The 12,761-nt window shown below is 47.8% G+C and overlaps 1 protein-coding gene across 6 annotated transcripts in view; it reads left to right on the forward strand.

Annotated features, from left to right (window-relative positions):
• Positions 1–1,263: 1,263 nt before the first annotated feature.
• Positions 1,264–12,761, forward strand: part of OSBPL3 (oxysterol binding protein like 3) — a 157,899-nt gene continuing 146,401 nt past the window's right edge. For all 6 annotated transcript variants that reach the window (XM_045827450.1, XM_045827448.1, XM_045827455.1 and 3 more), the window contains exon 1: positions 1,264–1,587. The gene's annotated coding sequence lies outside the window, so the exon portion shown is untranslated. The remainder of the gene's footprint in view (positions 1,588–12,761) is intronic.

Genomic DNA, 12,761 nt, shown 5'->3' on the forward strand with positions numbered 1-12,761 from the left:
GTGAGCGAGCCACACTCTTTGTTCAGCTCGGTGAGGCAGTTTACCTTGCATCTGCCCTTTCCTCGGCCTGGAATGCTCTTCCCGAGACCAGTTCCTTTCAGGAATCTGCATAGAAGCCACCTCCGCTGAGAGGCCCTTGGGGTGCCTTGGGCTCCCTGTCACACCAATCATCACTTTTGAAAGCCCTGCTTAGCAATCACCCCAGTGCTCACAGTTCATCAGCATTTTCTCGTTTGTTTATATTTGCATATGTTCTTCTTTGTTTATGGCCTGTCTTCCCGCTAAAATATAAGCTCCATGAGAGCAGGAACCTGGTGTGCCGTCATCCCCGCTGCGCGCCTGCAACTGCTTCCGACGCACACCGGCGCAGCGGGACAGGTTTGGCGCACGCCCACAACTGGTGCTCCCGCCACGTGCGGCACCCCGCAGCAGGTTCGCTGGCTGCAAACCGACTCCAGGTGATCAGTTGGCTTGCATTCACGCTAGGACCCGAGGAGGCCTAGGAGTGTGTGGGCAGTCGAGTTATGTGGACTTTACCGTCTTTTAAAGAGCTCCTGCATTTTAACTCTGAAGTCGCCCCCCTCCCCCCCCCCACCCCCGCCCCGTCACGAGAACTGCATGGAACGAAACAACCACACTCCCTGCAGGCTGCCTCCCAGGCCCCCCGCACGAGTCTGCATCGCTGCCTCTGCGCGACAGGGTCACAGTCTGGGGCCAGGGCTCCGCGCCGAATCTGTCCTTCGCCATCCCGTGTCTGCAATCTTCCCGTCACCACCAGCTCTCCTCCGTTCTCGACCCCTTGGCCTCGGTCTGACTTCCTCAAAGCGTCCAGTCCTCTGTGCCAGTTCGACCACGTTGTCCCCTGCAAGCTCCCCCCTAACCAGCCCCTCCCGCGCTGCCTTCACATTTCCCCTCCTTCCCTAGCCCGGAAAGGCCACTCGACAAATATTTATGGGGCATCTACAGTGCACAGATAGCTCTCGGGGCAGCTGGAAGCCCCTTCCCAGGCCCTGCCTCAGCTCCCACCTCCCTCCACCCTCCCCACCTGCCGGGAGCCCAGCGCCCCAACTCCCTTGTCTGCGTCATGGAATCCACACGCTTTTTCCAAGTGTATCACCCCACCCCCTTCCCCGGAGCCGACTCCTGATTGGTGGGCGCATGGGTCACTCTGCGGCCCCTCTCACCTTCCCCCGCCTTCCGCACATGGCCCCGCCCCCAGGGTGGGCTCGGGCTCCTCCTCCTAGTTTATTCCCTCCTGCTAATCGCTGGGCGAGGAGTGCGGAGAAGTTCTGGGCAAAGTCCCGGGAAGCGGCGGCGCTATCGCAGCGCCCGCGAGCCCATGAGCCCTGCTGGGCCAAGGGACTGCAGCGCAAGACAGTCAGTTCGCGGAGCGGGCTCCAACCCCTCTGTCGGCCCTCGAGTGGCCGTCCCCGCCCCGGTCTCCTGCAGCTGGTGAGGGAACTGTCAAACACACGTTGCCGGGGGACGGAAGAAACCGGGTTTGCCTACTCCCGGGTCTGTGGACGAACCTCAGAGCCCGGCACCCACCGGGGAAGTAGGCAGCGTTCCCGGTTGCAGAGCGAGCAGGTAAGCGCCGGGACGCCTGCCAGATTGGTGCTGGGGTGTGGTAGGGGCCCGGCGGCAGCGGTGGCGTGGGCTTGCTAGGACTGCGATTTCGGAGTGGGGGCGACCAGTCTCGGCAGGACCCCGGGGTCAGCCCGAGTCAGCCTCCTGTCACCGAGAAGAACCTACCGGCCGGAGGGGCAGCCCCGAGCCAAGGAGACCGTCCTCGGCGCCGGTGCCAGTCTCTTTGGACGTAGGGCTCGAGTGCTGCCCACCCCAGAGCTCTGTCCTTGGAGGGATGGTTTGGCTGGGATTGAGGGCGGCAGCGTGAAGGCGTGGAGCTCTGGGGGGCCTGGGTCGCCGGTGCGCCGGAGGATGCTTTGCAGAGGGGCTGTCCTGGGTTGTGGGGAGGAGCGCCGCGGGGGCGGGAGGTCACAGGAAACCCGTTTAATTGGACTGAGCGCGAAGCTTTACCACATCCGCGGAATGGGGCGCGGCTGGGGGACCCGGGTGACGCCGGCTTTGCAGGCACCCGGCTGGCTCGCTCGCCTCGTTCGCCAGGCCTGCTCCACCTAACGGTGCCCAGGCTGGGGTCTGAGGGCTCTCGCCCCTCGGGGCTTCCTAGCGCCCTGGTTATCGTCTTAGATCCTGCAGATGCTTCTTCTTAACCCTGGACGCGGCGCCCTGCTTCGGTAATGAAACTTGCCAACCACCTTCTGCACACTTGTACGCTCTCTCCTCCCTCTCACAAATTACCAGTCTCCCGAGTCTGGACTCTGAGCCGAGGGGACTGTGAAGCTGTCGCGTTAGATGTGTCTGGGAACTGCGTTGAGGTACATAAGGTCCCCCAGGTGTTGCACTGACCCTCAGGGTTTGACTACGGAATGGGGCATTTAGAAGTATTTTAAGCTGCAGATGCGAAGGAGATCCTTCCACAGACAGGTGAAAGTGTAGATTTGACTTCTGATCATGGACCCTCCACCCCCAAGCGTGACCATACAAGGTGAGGTCCCCCTTCTGGCCCAAGGAGACCAGTCAAGCAGGCCTGGGCTGAAATGCACTGAGGCTCAAGCCCCTCCTCCAAGTTGCTAGTACACCACCTTGTTCCACATTCCTCACAGCGCTCAACTCTCTCTGAAATTCTCTCCTCGGGCTCTTTACCAGCTGCTTTCCGCCCATAGAATGGAAGTTCCAGGAAAGCAGCGATCTTATCAGTCTTGTTCATCACTGTCTTCAATGTCGGCAACAGTGCTGGACACACGCAGTAGGTGTGCAAGAAATACTTACTGAATGATGAAATCCTCTTTAAAATATGAGGACTGGTGATTTTCATGGTGATTTTCTTTTTCTATCGGAGAAAATTAAATACCAATAACTCCTCTTGATTGAGTGCCTACTAAGGACTAGCTATGTATTGGGAACTTTGTATAGATTACCTCATTCAACATTACAGTGGTCTTGTTAGCTAGATATTTCTAACCAGGTGGGAAGTTGAGGCCCCACCAGGTTAACCAGCTTCCCCAGGATGATCCTGGCAGAACTGGAATTCCAGCTCATTTTCTCTTCTGTTGTTCTGGGCCTCTTCCAAGAAACTGAAATGTGTTTTCCACCATTACAGCCCATAGATCTTGAGCTTTATTTGTAACAGAAGCTATTGCTTCGCCAAAGGAAGATTTGTGGTTTTCTCATTCAGATATAGTTTCAATAATAAATAGGCCAGATACTACCAGGCTGCCATAAGCCCATATTATCTTATTTAATCTTCACCAGTGTTGTGAGGCCACCTCCATGTTGCAGATGAAGAAACTGCGGCCTAGCCTCAGGGACTTGCCGGGTGGACAGTCCATTGCTGGGCTAGATTTTGTGAATAGCCCTTCTGACTGCAAATATTTAGCTCCTTCCACTGCATAGAAATGTGTCCTGCTCCCACTACTTAATTAAAGGTTACTTCATTATTGTAGAGTCCAATTGATACAACATATTAAACTAACAGAATTTGGGCTATAAACTTTCTGCTGCCAATATCAAGTCTCTGTTGTATGACTTTCTAAATTATTGAGACTCTTGCTGCCATTGATTTTTGTGGTTGAGTGTATGGTTTGTGGGCCTGCTAGTTGAGGGACTTTAATGTAGGAGGAAAGGAAATTCTCCTTTCACCTAAATTTAAATTTACTTTCACCTAAATCTAAACAGAAACCCTGTGGGTTTTGCCTGTTCTGATAAATGAGCTCTGAACACAGGAAAGCCTGTTCTGATAAGTGAGCTCTGAACACAGGGATGCTTTGTGCCTCTTTTTTTTTTTTTAAGATTTTATTTACTTATTTTTAGAGAGGGAAGGGAGGGAAATAGAGAGAGAGAAACATCAATGTGAGGTTGCTGGGGGTCATGGCCTGCAACCCAGGCATGTACCCTGACTGGGAATCGAACCTATGACACTTTGGTTTGAAGCCCACGCTCAATCCACTGAGCTACACCAGCCAGGACTGCTTTGTGCTTCTTAATGAAAGTGCTGGGAACATCCAGCTGGTTCCTCTGGTCCCATATGTGGAATGGAGAGTTAGAGACCCCTGTGAATCCCAAAAGCTCCTGCAGCAATCTTTTAGTAAAGTAACTAAGTTTCAACTCTTTATACTCTTTAGTGAAACTGAGGGCAAGAAGTTACATAAGAGTGTGGTGGTTGCTTCCTAAAGGGCTAGCTGCAAAATAGGGGATGGGAAGAAATTAGAGACTCTTTTCTTCTTCTACTTCCATTCTAGTTTTAGGAGGGTAGTATAATGTTTTTCCCTGTGTGAGGGTCTGGATAATTCAGTTTTATTTATAACATGCCTCTCAGCAGTACTATATTTTTATTTATTTATTTATTTATTTATTTATTTATTTATTTTTAGAGAGAGGGGAAGGGTGAGAGATGGAGAGGGAGTGAAACATGAATGTGTGGTTGCCTCTAGCACACCCCATACTGGGGATATGGCCTGCAACCCAAGCATGTGCCCTGACTGGGAATCGAACTGGTGATGCTTTGGTTCGCAGGCCGACACTCAATCCACTGAGCTACACCAGCCAGGGCTGGTACTATATTTTCCTCATTGTTAATTCCATTTCAGTAGTCCCGGGAGGGCAGGAGAATGCTCCCACCTAGAATGCCCAGAGAAGTGACGGGAGTATGGGACACCAAGGGAGATGGAAGCTGTTAGGTTGAAACGCCTTCCATGAATAATGGAGGGCTGCTTATAGTTCCCTGTGAATTCCTGTCCTGTGTATGTCTTACTCACCAGGTTTTTAGCCCTCTCCTCTGGAAAGCTTCTTGACTTCCAAATCTGTGTTCATACCAGGTTTATGCTCACCCCAACTCTTGTCTCTGTCCTCCTCATGGTCTCTCATACCCATGCCCTCCCGCTGCCCCTGTACCATCTTAGCTCAGAGTCTTGGAGGCTTCTGTGCTCTGGCCTAACGTTGCTCACAGGTGGATTTTCCTCCCTCAGTCTCTTCCTATCACAGCCCGGTGGAGTCTGTAAACATTCATGAGTTACATTCATAACTTATATAGTTAATAACAGTAATAATAAAAGCAGCAGTAGCTTATGAACTTTTTATTCCAGGGACTGTCCTAAGTGCTGCCTGTGAATTATTACATTTACTCGTCAAGAGCAACAACACCTGAGCTGGCACTATCATTTGTACCCCCGTCTCCAGACAAAGCTAGGAAAAGCTAAGTTTGCAACAGCGTCACACAAATCCAAGGTGCAACAGAGACCCAAACCCCAGGTGCTTTCTCTCTCTTCACTTAAGTGTAGACTGCTTAGCCAAAAGGCCTGATCTGGCAGTCCGGACTCCCAGTCGCCTTCGCCCCGTCATCACCCCACCCTGTGCTCTATCACCCCACCCTGTGCTCTGGCAGCCTGAGCTTGGTGCAGCATCGGAGCATTTTGCCTTTTGCTCATGCGCTCCTGTTGCCTAGAAAGCTCATTCATGGTGTCTCTCCGTGAAAGCCCATGCCTTTCAAGGGTGAACTTTCATAAGCTACTTTCATCAGAATAATCTCTCTGAACTCAATCTCTCACAGCATTTAAAAAAAAAAAAGTGAGTCCCCAGTTCAGTTTCTAACTTCTGAGTGTGTTGGATTCTTTCTTTCCTTCAGCACTTTGTTCCGTTCCTACCCCCCATCCCCCCATAGGAGTGCCTCCTGGCTTAGTCATTTATGCACATGTACTGCCTTCCTTTCTAGATTGTAAATGCCTTGAAGGCAGGGCCAATATGCAATATCCCTCCTCTTTCTATCCCTCATGTTGTTAAACCTGGTATTCTATCTGTAATAAATAGGTGCTCAATTAAAAAAGAGACTATGAAACAATTGTATTTGGTTATATTCTCTTTGAATATTCTGTGAAAAAGTAACTAGAACATGGCATTGTGTTTCCTACTTTTTGATCCACAGTACTGTGGTGCCTTCAGCAATTTATGATGAAGCAATAAAAATCCTAGTTATTCAAGTCCATGGAAACCACCTTTTGAGGTTGTTTTCACCTTGGAGACATTGCACAGAGATCTCCAACCCCCACATAAAGCAAACACTGTAGAGTAAATATCATGTGTCTTACATGCACTATTGTTTTCATACACATGGTAATGTTATTACAAATATTAAAACTTAAGGAATTGAAAATAAATTTTTGTTGATGTTTTATTGATTGATGAATATTTTACATTTTATACCTGATTTACCAGATTCTCTATGAGTAAGCTCTTCTCTTAGCTCATTGCTCAGCGTGTGAACTAAGGTCAGCATGCTGCTTGCTGCCCTGCTCCCAGGCCACGCTGAAGGTGCTCTGCCCTCCCAGCATTTGCATATCTTTTGTTCTCCTTATAACGTTATCCCCTTCCCCCATATTCACCTGGCTAATTCCCACTCATTCAGCACATTTCGGCATGGATGTCCCTTGTAGGAAGCCCTCCTCTGCAGACTCCAGATTGAAGGTGGAGAATACTCATGGCACCCTGTGGCCATCCGTGTTAAAGGGAGTGGCTGCCATACCTAGTTGCAATTGTAGGTCACTTGACTGAATCTTTCCTGGAACCACTGACTCTCATCTGGCTCACATTAGAATCATTTAGGGATCTTAAAAATCCTCACTGGAGGGCATGCTCGTTGATTTCAAAGAGGAAGGGAAAGAGGGAAGGAGAAAAACATTAATGTGCAAGAGATATATTGAATCATTTGCCTTCTGTTTGTGCCCAGACCAGGGGACTGAACCCACAACCTAGGTATGTGCCCTGACTGGGGGTCAAAACCGCAACCCTTTGATGTATGGGGCGATCCTCAAACCAACTGAGCCACCTGGCCAGGGCTCACTTATGGATCTTTTACAAATATTCCCTGCCAAGGCCCGCTCCCACAGTTTCTGGATCAAGTCAGCAGCTTGTGGTAAGGAGGGCTGGTCACTGAAATCATTTTCTCTTTTAAAGGAGTTTTCTCAGTCTATATTGTAGCTGGAGAGTACTCCACTGTGTGAATGGAACCGACTTTATCCACTTATTTCTATTTTAATAACAGTTTCATTAAGGTATACTTGACATTTCATACAATTCACCCACTTAAAGTATACTTTTAGTATATTCACAGCTATGCAACCATCACCATAATTAATTTTAGAACATTTAGAAATTGATTTTAGAAGTGAGTTTCATCACTTCTGAAAGAAATCTGCACTGATTAGCAGTCTCCTCCACTCCTCAGCTATTAATCTACTTCAAATATGAATGGATGTGCCTATTCTGTACATTTCATGTCAGTGGAGTAATGTAGTATGTGGTCTTGCATTTAGCATGTTGTGTTTAAGATTCTTCCTTAATCTAAATTAATGTAGCATGAATCAGTACTTCATTCCTTTTTATTGCCTAATAAATAAAACTGCATTGTATGTATATGTCACATTTTATTTATTTGCCAGTTGATGGAACTAGTAGTTTATTTTTTAAAAAAAATTTTTAAAGTGAGAGAGGGAGGAAGAGAGGGAAAGGAAGAGGGAGGAAGAAAAGGGAGGGAGGGAGGGAGGGAGAGAGTGAGGGCAGGGCAGAGAGAGAGAGAGAGAGAGAGAGAGAGAGAGAGAGAGAGCGAGAGCAGTTTGTTGCTCCATTTACTGATGCACTCATGGGCTGATTCTTGTACGTGCCCTGACCCAGGACCGAACCACAACCTTGGTGCAGGGGGATGATGCTCTAACCAACTGAGCTGCCTGGCTAAGGGTAGAACTGGTATTTTTTAAAGCTTCCCCAGACAATCCTAATGTGCACTCAGCAGCTAAACAGGAAGTTTTTTTTATGAGTCTTGTTCTTTGTTGTGTCTTGGTGCTGGAAAAGTGCCTGGCACCAGATAGATGTTTAATGAGCATCTGAGCAAATAAAGCATTTAACTGAAAGTGTAACTCCCATTACGTGGGTGTCATAAAAAAGTCATTAAAAAGAGATCCTTCTAGTTGATTGTTTAGATTCCAATTTGAACAAAACAACTGTTTTAAAAAATTATGAGATAAGGAAATTTGAAGATGGATGAAATGCTATGATTTCTAGTATCTGCTTCAAAATAACCCGGGGATCGGAAGGAGTATAGCAGTAGCAAGGCTGCTGGTTAATTGATGATTACTAGAGCTAGGTGATGAGTTCATGGGATTTTTAATGCCATTTCCCACGGCGTCTGCTGTGCACTGGGGTGCCATGGCCACACGTGGCTACTGAGCACTCATACTGTGGCTAATCCTTACTGAGAGTTACTGTGAGTGTAAAATACACACTGGGTTTTGTACAAGAAAGAATGTAAAATTATCTCAATAATGTTTTGTTTATATGTTGAAATGATAATATTTTGGCTATATCATAATATATAACTAAAATTCATTTCACCTGTTTCCTTTTACCCTTTTTAACTGGCTACTTTAAAAAACCCAAATTACATATGTAGCCCCTATTACAATTCCGCTGGACGGTGCTGCTCTACGCTTTTGTATGTGCCTGGAATTTTTGGTAATGAGTTAAAAATATCTAAGACATCTGAATTTTCAAAAAATCTGGAGTAGTCTTCCAATGTCATTCCTGGACATCATCTACACAAAAAGTTAAAGATTCTTCTACAATAAATGGAAAAGCAGCATGAGGAAGTAGAATTTCTCCTTTAGTTATTCTCCTGATTCTTTCATCTGTTTGGGAGCCAGACAACAATTGTTTCTAGACTCCCCGTAACTGCTGGGATGTAAGTGGAATGTACATATTTCTTAAACAATGATAACAATAATGGGTGGACTCTGAGCTGAGAAGCACATTGCTTTCCTGTAACGTTTCTTTAGATGAACGTCCTGTCGCTGTGTAGATGTCTGTGTCAGCTCACAAAACAATAGCCACGGCGATGAACCCAGTGCTCTGAGACAGATGAGCCCAGAGGACACTCTTTCTCACCCGTGTTTTCTGACATAACAGAGTGGACCTGGATTGAAAAATCGCTTGAATGTAAAGTAGAAAAGAATTCAATGGCAGCTAGCAGCCCAGCCAAGAGGTCATCAGAGGATCTGTGACTGTCACTATAAAACAAAATAAAGTTTATTATTTGATTACTCTCCATGGAGAAAATATTAACTGATTACTCTCCATGGAGAAAATATTAACACCTGTTTGTTTTGTCGGTATTCTGTGGGTCACTTTTCTCAATATAACATTCCTCCACGTATGTATTCAAATGTACCATTATTAAAGATTCCCGTACTTGTTTTCAGTCTTGATATCAAATGCAATACAAGGAATTTAAAGTTACAGTTTGAATCTTAGAAAACAAATATTCTTCCCCAAATTATCTGTGGCGGGCAGTAATCTGAAATGGTTAGAAGCACAAGCTAAATAATATCTTTCTAATCTCACAAACATTATTAAACTTGAAGGAAATGCCTTGCTAGTCTGAAAGCACTCAGGAGGACTTTTGTTCACACATTAAATAAGTATTTATTGTACGTGCCGGGCACTATGATGGGTACAGGGCACACAGAGGTGAATTGAGTGGGTGTGGAACCTCTCTTCAAGGGACGTACAGTACAGGAGGAGACACAGATGTTAAACAGTGACAGAGACTTCGTTAGTTATAATGGGGATTTGAGGCTCAGAGGGAATGAGTCTGCATTTTAATTGGGACCCTGGAGAGTGACGTTCCATTTTTCTGTAGGTCATGATTCAGGCCATTGATGGTCTGAAGCAGGAGGAGGGAGGCGGATGTGGCTGGGGCATCCTCAGCGGAGCCAGACCTGGGGAGTCCCAGGCTCTCTGTTCCCCTCTGCTGACCGTGGGGGGTCAGGCGGAAGTGAGTAAGCTCGAGAAGGAGCAGTGTAACTCCTCTTCCAGGTTTTCAGTTGCTGTGATGCTACACATAGCTTTGTTTATTTGCCATGGGAAATTAAATCCAAAGTTGCATTTCTAGTACCTTTGAAACTAAAACTGCATGAGATCTAACAATCTGTTCTCCAGCAGAGAGAGCCATGGAAGGAGCTTAAAGTAACTCGCTGGCTCCGACTCTGGTGCAGCTCGGCTGTCTAGTAGCCGCGATGAAGTGAGTGGGGGTGTTGGAAGGCCCCAGAGAATATAGGGAAGACCCACTTGGGTTTTCCTCACAGGTTCAGAGCTGCTTCCAGCAAGTGTTTAGTGGATGTGGAGTGAACTGATGTGTCCCTTGCAGCTTGTTGGAGGCATTAGGGAATGGGGACCCATCCCGTCTGTAAAGGTGGCTGGGGAACAATGACGGTCATTTGCTCATTGGTTGTCCCACATCCATTTACCCGTTCGGATTTCCACTTGAGAAATCACTCCTGGGGCCTTTGGGTATGGTCTCGTGGGGCCGGAACGAGGGCCCCATTCTCCTCCGCTAAGCGTGGCCCTGTGAGCCTCTTGCTGCAGTCTGGGTCCAAGGCCAAGGGTCATGGAGGTTCTGCTGCCTAAGGCGCGTCCTGACCAGACCATTTCTGTTCAGACCACATTGTCCTGGTCTGGCTTCCGGTCCCCTGACCCTGTGCAACTGCTTGCTTCTCCAGCCTCCCCCCAGTTCTTTAAACTGATATTTTCCCAATACATTTTCTGTGGTTTCACTTGCCAGATTGGTTTCTGTGGCTTCTACTCAAAGGACCCGTGACCATCAAAGGCCTAGAGAGGTTTAAGTAGTTCACCCACCATCACAGAGGGAACAAGGGGCGGAATCGGGTGGAGGCAGGACATGCCTCTATGGCCAGGCATTCAGTGTGGTGGAAAGCACGGGACTCGGAGCCCAGGATGTGGATCCAATCCCAGCAGTGCCTCTACCTCCATGACTCTGTAGGAGCAGAGCAAGAGCCATCAGAGATGCATTTGCTGAGAAGCGGACAAGTGCACCAAGCCTGGAAGGTCCCTTATGATTGACATGAAGGAATGGAGCAGAATAGAAGGCTAGGCAGAAAGGACTTGGCAGGCGGAGAGTGGGGGGTGAGCTGACGCACAGCATTGTAAGGAATGACGAACCCTTCACTTTATGGAGACAGACTCTTTCAGATGAGAAAAGTGACAGGAGCGGAGAATGGAGAGGTAGGTTGGGGCCCAGCCGCAGCAGATCTTGAACCCCATAGTCGGGGTTTGGACTTTATGCTGCAGAGAGTGAACAAGGAGGTGCTGGGTGGGAGCTCTCCTCGAGAAAGTACTCTAGCAAAGGGAGAGAAGGTCACGCTGGGAGTCCAAGCCCCGCGAGACTGGAACTGGGGTGCTCACAAGGGGAGAAGAAAGAAAAGACAACACAGAAATATTGGGAAGTTAGAACGAGAGCCTCTGGGAACTAGGGGGTGGGGGGTGGGGTTGAGGGAGAAGGTAGAGGTGATTCTATGGGAGATAATAAACGGTGCTGGTACAATCAGGTCAAAAACAAAGTGGGTCAGTGACTTCGGGTCATAGTTTGCAAACTGGCCGTGCTGGAAGTATTTGTATCATGGAAACCAGCAGAAGCAACAAACCAGGACGTTGTTTTTTCCAGAGAGCTGGTAGATAAACATTTACTAGTAACCACTGTGTGTCCTAAATATAAACTGTCTCTGAAGGATACACAAGAGATTGGTAACATCAGATTCCCCAAGGCAGGGAGAATGGTGGCAAAGGTGCAGATGTGAGATTCAAACTGCACCTTCTGAATTGTGTCCCAAGTAAATATGTTACTTATTTGGCATCAAATATACTAGAAAACAAACAAAAACTGTGGCTCTAGAGTTGTAGGCCTGTGTGACTGTGTTATTTAAGATGCCATTGAAAACAGATGAATAGATCTTAGGGAAAAAGAACGGTTTGGGTTTTGAACACACTGAGCTTCAAGGGTATGGGTGTGATTAGTGGAAATGACCTGTAGGTAACTCAGAAGAGGGCAAAGCTGGTGATCACTTCTGAGAGCCAACAGTGTAGCTGAAATTGTGGGAGTGCAGGTTTCCAAGGGAGGCCCAAGCCTATACCCCTTTTGGGCTGGTCCCAGGAGAAAGAGGGGAATGCATGTGGGATCTTGGCGAACGCCAGCCAAGAGGTAGGTAGGGAAAGGGTAATTAGTCACAGAGGTAGGAGGACGGTGTAATGATACAATATTAATAGTAGCTTCCTTTTACGGATGGCCTACAAAAAGCAAGGCACTATTCTCAGTACTTTTTGAAAGAATATCACCTGACTTAATTCTCAGAACTGCTCTCCGGGGTGGGTATAATTTCCATGATGGCTAGTGAATAGAGGAGGACAGTTTCCCCCCCAAAAAGAAACAAACTAGAAAAGAGCTCCTGGAGGGATGTTCGTAGGGCATGACCTTGAAATGTAAGCTATCAAAGGTGAAGACACTTCAAGGAAGAGGGGAATGATGAGCAAAGGCTGACAGTGAACTATTAGATGTAGGCAGAGGTGCGTGGGAGTTTGCCGGTGGTGCGTGGCTGCCCCGCTCTCTGGCAAATGGAGAGCCACAGAATGTTTATGCTTTAATTAGTTTGTGTTCTTGAGCATTTATGCAGCATTCATTGTCCGAGGCGAGGTCTGGCAGGAGACGGGAAGCATCACCATGGCACTCTGAGATACGGCCCGTCGAGGCCCCGTGAGCACGGGTGCTCTGTCTGCAAACAGGAACCGTGACGGCCGGTGCCAGCCCTCTCTTACTTCTTGTTGTTTTCCTCTCCCGTGGAACTTTG

The sequence above is a fragment of the Phyllostomus hastatus genome, unplaced genomic scaffold (genome assembly GCF_019186645.2).
Source record: "Phyllostomus hastatus isolate PE091 unplaced genomic scaffold, TTU_PhHast_1.1 phas_scaffold_78, whole genome shotgun sequence".
Classification (NCBI taxonomy): domain Eukaryota; kingdom Metazoa; phylum Chordata; class Mammalia; order Chiroptera; family Phyllostomidae; genus Phyllostomus; species Phyllostomus hastatus.